Source organism: Macaca thibetana, chromosome 6 (assembly GCF_024542745.1).
Source record: "Macaca thibetana thibetana isolate TM-01 chromosome 6, ASM2454274v1, whole genome shotgun sequence".
NCBI classification, from domain to species: Eukaryota; Metazoa; Chordata; class Mammalia; order Primates; family Cercopithecidae; genus Macaca; species Macaca thibetana.
This window is the reverse complement of record NC_065583.1, coordinates 10253116-10263960: the sequence shown is the minus strand read 5'-3', so window position 1 is coordinate 10263960 and position 10845 is coordinate 10253116. Positions and strand designations below refer to the sequence as shown.

The following is a 10845-nucleotide window of genomic DNA, read 5'->3' as shown; positions in this document are numbered from 1 at the left end:
ACAACACACACATGCCCGTTAGCACACATACACAACACACACATGCCGCAAGCACATATACCACAACACACACAAGCCCGCAAGCACATATACACAACACACACATGCCCGCAAGCACACATACACAACACACACATGCCTGCAAGCACACATACACAATACACACATGCCTGCAAGCACACATACACAACACACACATGCCGCAAGCACACACACACAACACACACATGCCCACAAGCACATATACACAACACACACATGCCCGCAAGCACACATACACAACACACACATGCCTGCAAGCACACATACACAATACACATATGCCTGCAAGCACATATGCACAACACACACATGCCTGTGAGAACACACACGCCTGGGAGCACACACACACAATACACAACACACACACCTGTGAGCACACACACACAACACACGCATTTCTTTGAGGGTCTTGTGGACTTCCTAAATGAGGAATTCTTTCCCTACGTGGTTTTTCGTTGTTGCTGGCTTGATCCCTCAATCACCCACTCACGTTTATTGGGCACCTACAGCATGCAGGCCCCATGCTAAACCCTGGGACGTGTCCTCAGGAGCCAGGAGAGAGAGGCCTCAACTCAGGAATTAGGAGAACTCAGGTCAAAGGGGGAAATAGCGTTGGGAAATCCAGTGTGTTGCTAGTGGGCCTGTTTGGGAGAGCCTGTCAGAGAAGCTACGGGCAGCTGGCTCTGGTTCAGACATCTTCCAGGAACACAGAAAACAACCACATTTTACTAATTATAGCGAGGGAAAACACGCTGCGATTACAGCTAAATTACATTAAGACATAACTGGCTGGCTCGGCCGGCTCTATCTCTCCGGATCAGGTTTCAGCCAGGCTGGGCGGTGACACAGGCGGGGCAGGCGGGGGAGGCCTTGGCCGGGGGAGGGTCCCACAGCTTCTTTTCCTGTGGGGTCATGACCCTGGGGTGACAATGGGGCGTCCCAGGGCCAGTTGCAGCTTATGTGACCAGCAGCTACCCCTCCCCACAAGGGGCTTCCCTGGGCCCCTGGGCTGGAACAAACTCTGCCCAGAGGGGCACTGAGTCATCCAACCCCTCCTCTCCTTTCCCTCCCAGAACTGAGGATCAGAGAATTCAGGGCTGGAAGGAAGGTCTGGGGGCCAAAGCCTTGGTCTTTTGAAGGTAACTGAGTGGGTTGTTTGTTAAATCCTCTCTCCCGTTGTGGCCACCAGCCCTGTCTTTTCCTTCCGGGCGCTGGTCTGCACCTGCCAAGAAGGGCTTGGTACCTGTTTGGGGAATGAGGGGGTTGAACTCTCCACCCCATTTTCTATGTAATTATTCCCAGAGGGCCCATGTCTGATTCATGCCCCACAGAGGAAGGAAGGAAAGGAGGGACAGAGGGAGGGAGGGAGGGAAGAAGGGAGGGTAGGAGTAGAAGGAAGGAAGGAGGCAAGGGCCACCAAGGGAGAAAGAGAAGGAGGAAGGAAGGTGGGGAGGGAGAGAGGCAGGCAGTAATTAACGTAGGGAAGCCAGCTTATTCAGAAAGAGCACTTACCGAATGCCAGCCATTGCCATACAGTATCTCCTTGAATCTTCACAATGATCTTAAGGACAGGAACCCAACCTTAGGGTTCCATGGAGACTAGAGCTGCACACAAGGCAGGTCCTCATGCTTTTTCCAATAATTCAATAATTCCTTGAGTGAGCAAGTATGTCAGTGAGGTAAGTAATATCACTATTTATAGATGGGGCAGTGACAGCTATGGGGGTGGGGTTCAAATCCACCTTTCCGGCCGGGCTCGGTGGCTCACACCTGTAATTCCAGCACTTCGAGAGGCCGAGGCGAGTGGATCACTTGAGGTCAAGAGTTCAAGGTCAGCCTGGGTAACATGGTGAAACCTTATCTCTACTAAAAATACAAAAATCAGCTGGGTTTGGTGGTGCACGCCTGTAATCCCAGCTACTCAGGAGGCCAAGGCATGAGAATTACTTGAACCCGGGAGGCGAAGGTTGCAGTGAGCTGAGATCACACCATTGCACTCCAGCCTGGGCGACAGAGCAAGACTTCAACTCAAATAAAACAAAAAAGATCCAGCATTCTTTGGCTCCAAGACTTGCTCACTCAGCTCTGCACCCAGGCTGCTCACCTTTAGGGAAAGTGGCCATTCCAGTGACCACATGGCCCCCAGATACGATGGGAGCTTGGTTCCCAGCATCAGACTTGTCCTGCTTGGTGTGGGATGCCAGGGTGCACTGAGGCCCGGTCCTACCTTTATTCTGCCAGCACTGTGCTTTACTATCTCATTTAACCCTCACACCACAGGCTGGGGAGGGGTGGCTTTCAATAACCTCATTTCTTGGATGAGGACTCTTGGGCTCAGAGAATTAAAGTGGCTTGCCCAAGCTCACACAGCTGCTAACTGGGGGTGCTGGGGTTCCCGTCCTGTATGCTGCACCTGGCTCTACACTGTCAGGCCCAAGCTTGTAGAATCCCTGAGGGGCCTGGTCTCTGGTCACCTCCTCAGGGCCAGCCTAAAGGCTAAGGGCAGGGGGCAGGGTAGGAGGCCCTCTCCTCCTGAGGAACCCTGCCAGGACTTCTCGCTATGAGGACAGGGTTTGGCCAGGTCCCCAGGGCTCAGCTCAGGAAAAACACACCAGTCTGTGCCCGGTGCCTGTGGAGCTGGGTCCATCCCAGAATCAGGGGCAGCAGGTGGTGTGGCCACGGGCATGAGCAGCAGCTGGGCTGTGGTGTGTTGGCCACTGTGTTCTGGCCTGTTGTGCCGGTGTTTACAGTCCACATTTTTAATAATCTGATGTTATGTTTGGCCCTGGATCCCTTCTGCAGAGCCTAACTAAGGCTTGCCTCCAAGATGGTCTTCTTGTTCCTTCCAACTCTTGCTCTGAAATGAACTGGGAAGAGAGACTCAGACGGAGAGGGGGACTGGGAGGTAGAGGGAACTCCACCTGACATTTACAGAGCCCCTCCTGTGTGCCAAGTGCTTTTCTTATGTTAATTTTATTATTCTTACTATTTTTTAAGACAGAGTCTCGCTCTGTTGTGCAGGCTGGAGTGCAATGGCGCAATCTTGGTTCACTGAAACCTCCACCTCCAGGGTTCAAGCAATTCTCCTGCCTCAGCTTCCCAAGTAGTTGTGATTACAGGCTTGTGCTACCACGCCTGGCTAATTTTTTGTACTTTTAGTAGAGACAGGGTTTCACCATGTTGGGCCAGGCTGGTCTCGAACTCCTGACCTCAGGTGATCCACCAGCCTCAGCCTCCCAAAGTGCTGGGATTACAGGCATGAGCCACCGTGCCCAGCTACTTATGTTTGTTTTTATTTATTTGTTTGTTTACTTAGAGGCAGGATCTCACTTTGTCAGCCAGGCTGGAGTACAGTAGCATGATCATAACGTGCTGTAACCTCAATCTCCCAGGCTCAAGCAATTCTCCTGCCACATCCTCCTGAGTAGCTGGAATCACGGGCACATGCCACCACACCTGGCTAATTAAAAAATGTTTTTTTATAGAGATAGGGTCTTACTATGTTGCCCAGGCTGTTCTCAAACTCTTAGCCTCAAGCAATCCTCCTGTCTTAGCCTCCCAAAGTGTTGGGAGGTCCCATCATATCTGGGGGACCATATGGTCATTGGAGTGGCCACGTTCCTTAGCATCCTGAGTCACCTAACCCAGCCTAAGTGCATTATTTCTTCTTCTTCTTCTCTTCTTCTTCCTCCTCCTCCTCCTCCTCCTTCTCCTTCTTCTTTTTATATTTATTATACTTTAAGTTCTGGGATACATGTGTAGAACATGCAAGTTTGTTACATAGGTATATACATGCCACGGTGGTTTGCTGCATCCATCAACCCGTCATCTACATTAGGTATTTCTCCTAATGTTATCCCTCCCCTAGCTCCCCACCCCTTGCCTAAGTGCATTTCTCACGTTAGTTTTAGTTTTGTTCTATACCCCACAGCAATCCAGGATGAGGTGTTTTTTTCTACCCACCTTATGGATAAAACTGAGGCCCAGAGGCTAAAGCTGCCTGCCCAAGGCCACACGTCCAGGTGTGGTGAGCCTGGGGCTTGGCCTCAGGCATGTCCAGCTCCAGAGTCTGAACGTTTCTCATGATGCATGTTGAGCTGGAGGGGCAGCTGCGACCATGGCTCCCTCGTGAGGATTCATTCACTCTGCATCTTACACCTTTCCCAGGGGTACCATAAAGCTCTCTTTCCAGGTTTGGACAAGAACAGAGATGAATGGCTATTCTGGAAGCAGAAAAGTCCAGGCCTTGGGCTATCTCTTCTCTCCTGTCCCATTTCCATCTTTGGCACAGTGTGCCCAGCCCCAGCCTGGGTGGCAGTGTAACTCAGCCATGAAGTTAAAGATGGGGCTTGTAGCCCACTTGCCTGCCAACCCTGTCAGCCTCATGGCATCAAGGGTGGCAAGGCCAGGCCTATCTTTCTAGGAAAAGGTTCAGTGGGCAGTCAGGCCTGGCTAAAGTTATGCAAGGACCGCAATCTCAAGGCTCCCAGCTCCACCCCCTTTTTGTCTTGCTTCTCTCTGCTGTGGTGGTGTGAACAGTGAAATCAGATCCCAGTACCAGCACTTATTAGCTGTCTGGTTTGGCAAAAGTAATAATATTAACAATTTCCCTGCATTAATTGTATTTCGGAGACATCACTGAGTACCTTTCATCCTTCTCTGACTGAATCCTCACAACAGCCACTTGAGGTAGTAAAGTGACTGTTCCCATCTCACAGGTGATGGATGTGCCTGTAGCTGCACAGCCAGCATGTGGCAGAGGCCACACTCCTAACTACCATGTCACTCAGCTTTTTATGACTGGCTCTGGACCTCAGTTTTCTTATCTGTAAAATGAGACTGCTAGTTTCAACCTCACAAAACTAGCTTGGCAATGCAACAACGAAAATGCAGGTAAAGTGCTTAGGACATAAGACATGCCTGAAAAATATTAGTTGCCTCAGTCTGTTAGTCATTCGACAAACGTTTACTGGGATAGATGAAGTCTTGCCCCCGTGGAGCTTCCAGCCAAATGAGGAAGACAGTCGCCAAGCAAATCATGACACATAATTGAATTGATTGGATGATTTTAAACATGCCCTGGGCTGGTAGGGAGAAGTACAGGGTCAGGTAAGGCCTAAAAGTGGGTAAGGAAGATGCTTGGGGGGAACCGAGATTGGAAAGCCTTGGGCCCCAATGGCATAAGGGAGGGCTTCTATCTAGGGCAGTGGGAGAGGTCCTCAGGGCTGAAGACCCCTGGATGCTTGAAGGGGCAGAGGAATTCTCCCCCTGTCTGCCCCGCAGCAGCTGGAAAACCCCTGGATGATCTGATTCCAGTGGCCCAACTTGGAGCTGATTGCCCACGGTCATATTCCTGACCCAGGTCAAAATGCCAGTTCTGCAGGCTAGTGTCATCTGCTGGGAAGCTGGCAGCTTGCTCAGCAGATGGGGGGACTTGTGTCTGAGGTCTATGGAAGCTGAACCATAGCCTAGTCTGCCTTTTGTATCCTGGCTGTGTGGAGCCAGCCCAGCCCAGCCTTGCCAGTTGTTGAGCCAAGTGCAGCCAGAACTGCCAGTTCAAATCCCATCTCTCCTGCTTCTTCCTTATGAGTGAGCGCTCACAGCCTCAGTGTATCTGCTCTGCGGAAAGGGGATCTTAATACCTACTCTCTGGTTGTTCTGAAGATTTAATAGAAGGTTGAATGTGAAGCTGGAATCAGTTAGCAGAGACTTTGTTAAAATCTGCAGAAAGCACATCAGTTGTCAGGCACGGTGCCAAGCACTTGACACACATTGGCTCATTTAATTCACACCAATAGTTCCTGAAGGTGCTGGCATTATCCCTGTGTTACAGACGGGGAAACTAAGGCTCAAGAAAAATTCAAAAACTTTGCCAAGGTCACCAACAAGTGTTAGCGTTTACAAAAGGAGAATAAAGCACATCAAGAAACGGCAAATGGGCCGGGCGTGGTGGCTCACGCCTGTAATCCCAGCACTTTGGGAGGCCAAGGTGGATGGATCACTTGAAGTCAGGAATTCGAGACCAGCCTGGCCAAGACAGTGAAACCCCGTTTCTACTAAAAATACAAAAATTAGCCCAGTGCGGTGGTGCATGCCTGTAATCCCAGTTACTCAGGAGGCTGAGGCAGGAGAATCGCTTAAACCCGGGTGGCGCAGGTTCCAGTGAGCCGAGATCACACCACTGCACTCCAGCCTGGGTGACAGAGCAAGACTCTGTCTTAAAACGAAACGAGACAAAACAACGATGACAAAAGAAACTGCAAATGAATAAAACCCACAACTACAATTTCTCATCTACCCACTAGGTACCAGGCAATTTGCGTATGAACCTGGATCTAGCTGCTTCAACAGTGAATTTTCTACTTTGGATCTAGGGCCTTTGTGGGGTGGTGGTAGGGAGTCCCGGGATATCAGCTTCAGTTGGCCCTGGCCTTGCAGTCACAAAGAACTGTAGATGTAGGCTTTCAACAGTCTCTTCGATTCAGATTACACATGCTGTTATTAGGATTGCCAGATTTAGCAGATTAAAAATATGGGACATCAGGTTAAACTCAAATGTCAGTTAAGCACCAAATAATTTTTTGGTATAAGTATGTCCCAAATGTTGCATGAGATGTATTTATATGAAAGCGTTATTCGCTGTTTATCTTAAAATAAGTTTCACTGGTCATCCTACATTTCATCTGGCCACCCTATATCCTGTCCCAGAACCACCTTGATGTGATTTATAGTAGACAATTTCACCTTGATAGAATTTGTCGTGTTATCAAATTATCTGGCCTGTAGTGCTCTATGGGCTGGTATCTTTCTTTATTTTTAATTTTTTTGAGACAGATTCTCGCTCTGTCACCTGGGCTGGAGAGCAATGGCATGATCTTGGCTCACTGCAACCTCTGTCTCCTGGGTTCAAGCAATTCTGCCTCAGCCTCCCAAGTAGCTGGGCTTACAGGTGCCTGCCACTACACCCTACTTTTTTTTGCCACCACCAGGCTATTTTTTTTTTTTTTTTTGTATTTATAGTAGAGACGGGGTTTTGCCATGTTGGTCAGGCTGGTCTCGAACTCCAGACCTCAGGTGATCTATCTGCCTCTGTCTCCCAAAGTACTGGGATTACAGGCACGAGCCATCACACCCAGCCTGGACTGTTATCTCTAAAACGTCCTGAAATTACCTTGGGAATATCTTACATTTTATGGGGGTTGAAAACCTTTAATTTGCTCAGAGCTAATATTTAAAACAGGCTACCGTGTTTTGTAAGTTTACTTTGACATTTTCAGTTGGCAAACTGTGGGTCTACGGCTAAATCCAGTCCAAAATAAAATATATTCATTTTAAAAAATGAAGTTTTATTGGAACACAGCTGTATTCATTCACTTACATATTGTCTCTGGCTACTTTTGCATTATGGTGACAGAGTTGAGTAGTCTTACCTACAAGCCCAAAATATTTACTCTCTGGCCCTTTGTGGGAAGTTTGCCAGCTTCTCTGATGTGTTTCTGTCCATTGTTGTTGTTATTCATGTTGACCAGAGCTTGCATTTGTAATCGGTATCTAATTTACAGGTAGTCCTTGCATGTGGGAGTGGTGGAATGGGGTCTGCAGTTTGGGCCACACTGAGACGTCATTTCTCTGAGCATTATACCTGATGTACAGTGGGTGTCTGTGGGAATGAGTCCTCCCTTACCTTTTTTTTTAAAAAATACATATATATTTTATATAATTAAATCGACACAGGGTCTCAATTTGCCTAGGCTGGTCTTGAACTCCTGGGCTCAAGCGATCCTCCCACCTGGGCCTCCCAAGGTGTTGGAATTACAGGCATGAGCCACCACACCCCTCCTTCACGTTTTTATCAAATTCTTTCCACCTTTTCTTCTTGGAAAGAGAGCCCCCAAGTCACCCCTCCTCCCTCCCGTGGAGGTCTGCTCTGTAAATTCAAAGCAGGTTTTTGCTGCATTTTGAGCCTATCTGCTTTCTACAGATTTCACCTGGCTAAAAATAGTCACATGTATAATTCCTCAATTAAAGTCTTTAGCTTTTGGGAGAGGTCTGCACCCTGGTCCGGGCAGCCCTCTATCTCTCTGGTTGACAACCCCGTCTGCCTGCTAATCGGGGTGCAGAACTTGTGGAGTTCCCATCCCTGGGGCTCGGTGTTCAGCTGGGTTTAATCTCAGCACTCCTTGCAGAGGGTCAGCATGCAGACTGGAAACAGGAGAAGTGCAGGTTCAGACAGCGGCATCTGGGAATTCACCCACTGCCTGATGCTTTATACCTGCCTCTCTTCCCCAGACCCAAGGAGATGGCCTGGGGCCACCTCTTCTGCTTGACTAGCTGAGAGGAGTCCTGCAATCTTAGAGCCAGCTTCCCAAGAAACCTGACCTAGGACATACTCTCTCTTAATATTTAAGTAAACTGTTGTCAAGTACTGTAAAAGGTCTGAGATTTTTATCCTACTTGTATACAAGGTAACAAGTTAGCCTGCATTGTTTCATGGATCCTGGCAGAAGACACAAGATTCCAGGGTCAGAGACAAGGACATTCTTTGTTTTTTTTTTTTTCTTTTTTTTTAATACTTTAAGTTCTGGGATACATGTGCAGAATGTGCAGGTTTGTTACATAGGTATACACGTGCCACACGGTGGTTTGCTGCACCCATCAACCCAAGAGACAAGGACATTCTTATTCAAAGTACTGCAGGCAGCATGAGCTTCATTGACAGGGATGATGTAGAGGGGTCCAGGTGGAGGCTGCACATGCCGTGGGTTTGTGTTACAGAGGAGAGACCCTGAGTTAGGGGAACCGAATCGTTTATAATGGTCAGGAAACTGACTTGACTTTTGCCCTGGAGAAGACTTTTTCTTTGTTATATCGGACATTCGACAAACCTACGCTTTGGTCTGAAGGGAGATACTGTGGAGATCTTCTAGGGCTGTTCATAACATACAAACATCCTTGAAGAGACAGTGCCTCTGTTCCCAAGATGTGCAGAAAATCAAGAGACTCAGCCGGGCGTGGTGGCTCATGCCTGTAATCCTGGCTACTTGGGAGGCTGAGGCAGGAGAATCACTTGAACCCAGGAGGCAGAGGATGCAGTGAGCCGAGATCATGCCATTGCACTCCAGCCTGGGTGACAGAGCAAGACTCCATCTTGAAAATAAAAAAAAAAAAAAAGAAAGAAAATCAAGAGACTCACAGAGAATTGTCTACCAACAGCTGTCAATTTATTTTGCTTAATTGTTTTTGTATATAAAATCAACAGTGTTCACAATTGTCATTAATTATTGCAGGCTTTATGCTTGCAATGATACATTACCCTTTGACTGCCTGATAAGATACAAATCCCACAAGGCAATTTTCACTTCAAGTTACATTTAGAATTATTTCCTATGTTTAAAAGTAAATGTTCAGGGCCAGGAACAGTGGCTCATGCCTGCAATCCCAGCACTTTGGGAAGCCAAGGTGGGAGGATCACTTGAGCACAGGAGTTTGAGGCTGCAGTGAGCTACGATTGCACCACTGCCCTCCACTCCAGCCTGAGTGAATAAAAAAAAAAATTAAAAACCCTAAAAGTAAATATTCAGAAATTAACAACATGCCTGAACGGTATGTCTTCTATGTATTGCTGACATTGTTACAATGATTGGACGCCATGCGAAACCTATATGATTACATGACCAGTTCTCACCCACAGCTTAGGAATGCCAGAAATGACAGTGACATTAGCATTTGTCTATTTGCTTTCCAAAGCCCAGGATAAGGTTGAAGTCAAATAGCAGATTTTGGCTGAATTTGGAGGCTGAAGTTTGGGATGGTTAATTTTCTTAACTGGGGTAAGTGTTGCCCAGAAAACTGGCGAAGCATTATTTCTGGGTGTGTCTGGAGGGTGTTCTGGAAAAAATTGGCATTTGAATCAGTAGATTGAGTAAAGAAGATCACCCTCTCCAATGGAAGTGAGCATCATTCAATCTGTTGAAGTTCTGAGTAGAACAACAGAGTGAAGGAAGGGTGAAGACCACCTCCTCTGCTTGAACTGAGACGTCTGTCTCTTCTGCCCATGGACATCAGTGTATCTGGTACTTGGGTCTTTGAACTTGGACCAGGACTTACACCAGTAGTCCTGTTTCTTGAACCTTTGACTTCAGACGGGGACTTACCCTCCTGGCTTCTCTGCTTCTCATGCCTTTGGGCTTGGACTGGAACTACATGACCAGCTTTCCTGGGTCTCCGGCTTGCGACAGCAGATCATGAGACTTCCCCATCCCTATAGTCACATGAGCCAGTCCTTCATAATCATCTTTCTATATATCTACAGATATCTTATTGGCTCTGTTTCTCTAGAGAGCACTGATTAATGCCAAGTTGAATGTCTATGTGTTTTAAATTATAATACAGAATGGTGTTAACTACTCTATTCATTCAGAAAGAAGTGGTATGGAGAGGTCAGGGGGTGACAAAGGGCTGCAGGAGTTGGATCACTTAACTCAGTCTCTGGTGACCCTGGATAAGCTTCCTGAGAGAGATGAAATCTAAGGTTGGGCCCTGAAGGAGGAGTAGGAGTTAGCTAGGTAAAGGTGAGGAAGAGTGTTTCAGGCTGAAGGACGAGCATGTGTGAAGGCTCAGAGGAGAGAGAGAAAGTGATGTCTGGTGTGTTCTGGAAACTGAAGAAGTTCAGAGTGGCTGTAGCATAGCAAACAACCATTGTGTATGGTGTGTGTGTGTGTGTGTGTGTGTGTAAGGGGTGGAACAGAACTGAGGGCAGTGGAAAATGGGGTGAAATAGAATATAGGGCTCAAGGTCATGGTG

The 10845-nt window shown here is 47.8% G+C and overlaps 1 long non-coding RNA gene across 1 annotated transcript; it reads left to right on the top strand.

Moving 5' to 3' along the window:
• Positions 1 to 1054: 1054 nt before the first annotated feature.
• LOC126956986 (uncharacterized) lies at positions 1055 to 8496 on the top strand. Its single transcript, XR_007726623.1, has 3 exons — positions 1055 to 1181; positions 7605 to 7694; positions 8332 to 8496. It is a non-coding gene; the product is annotated as an uncharacterized LOC126956986 (long non-coding RNA).
• Positions 8497 to 10845: the final 2349 nt, after the last annotated feature.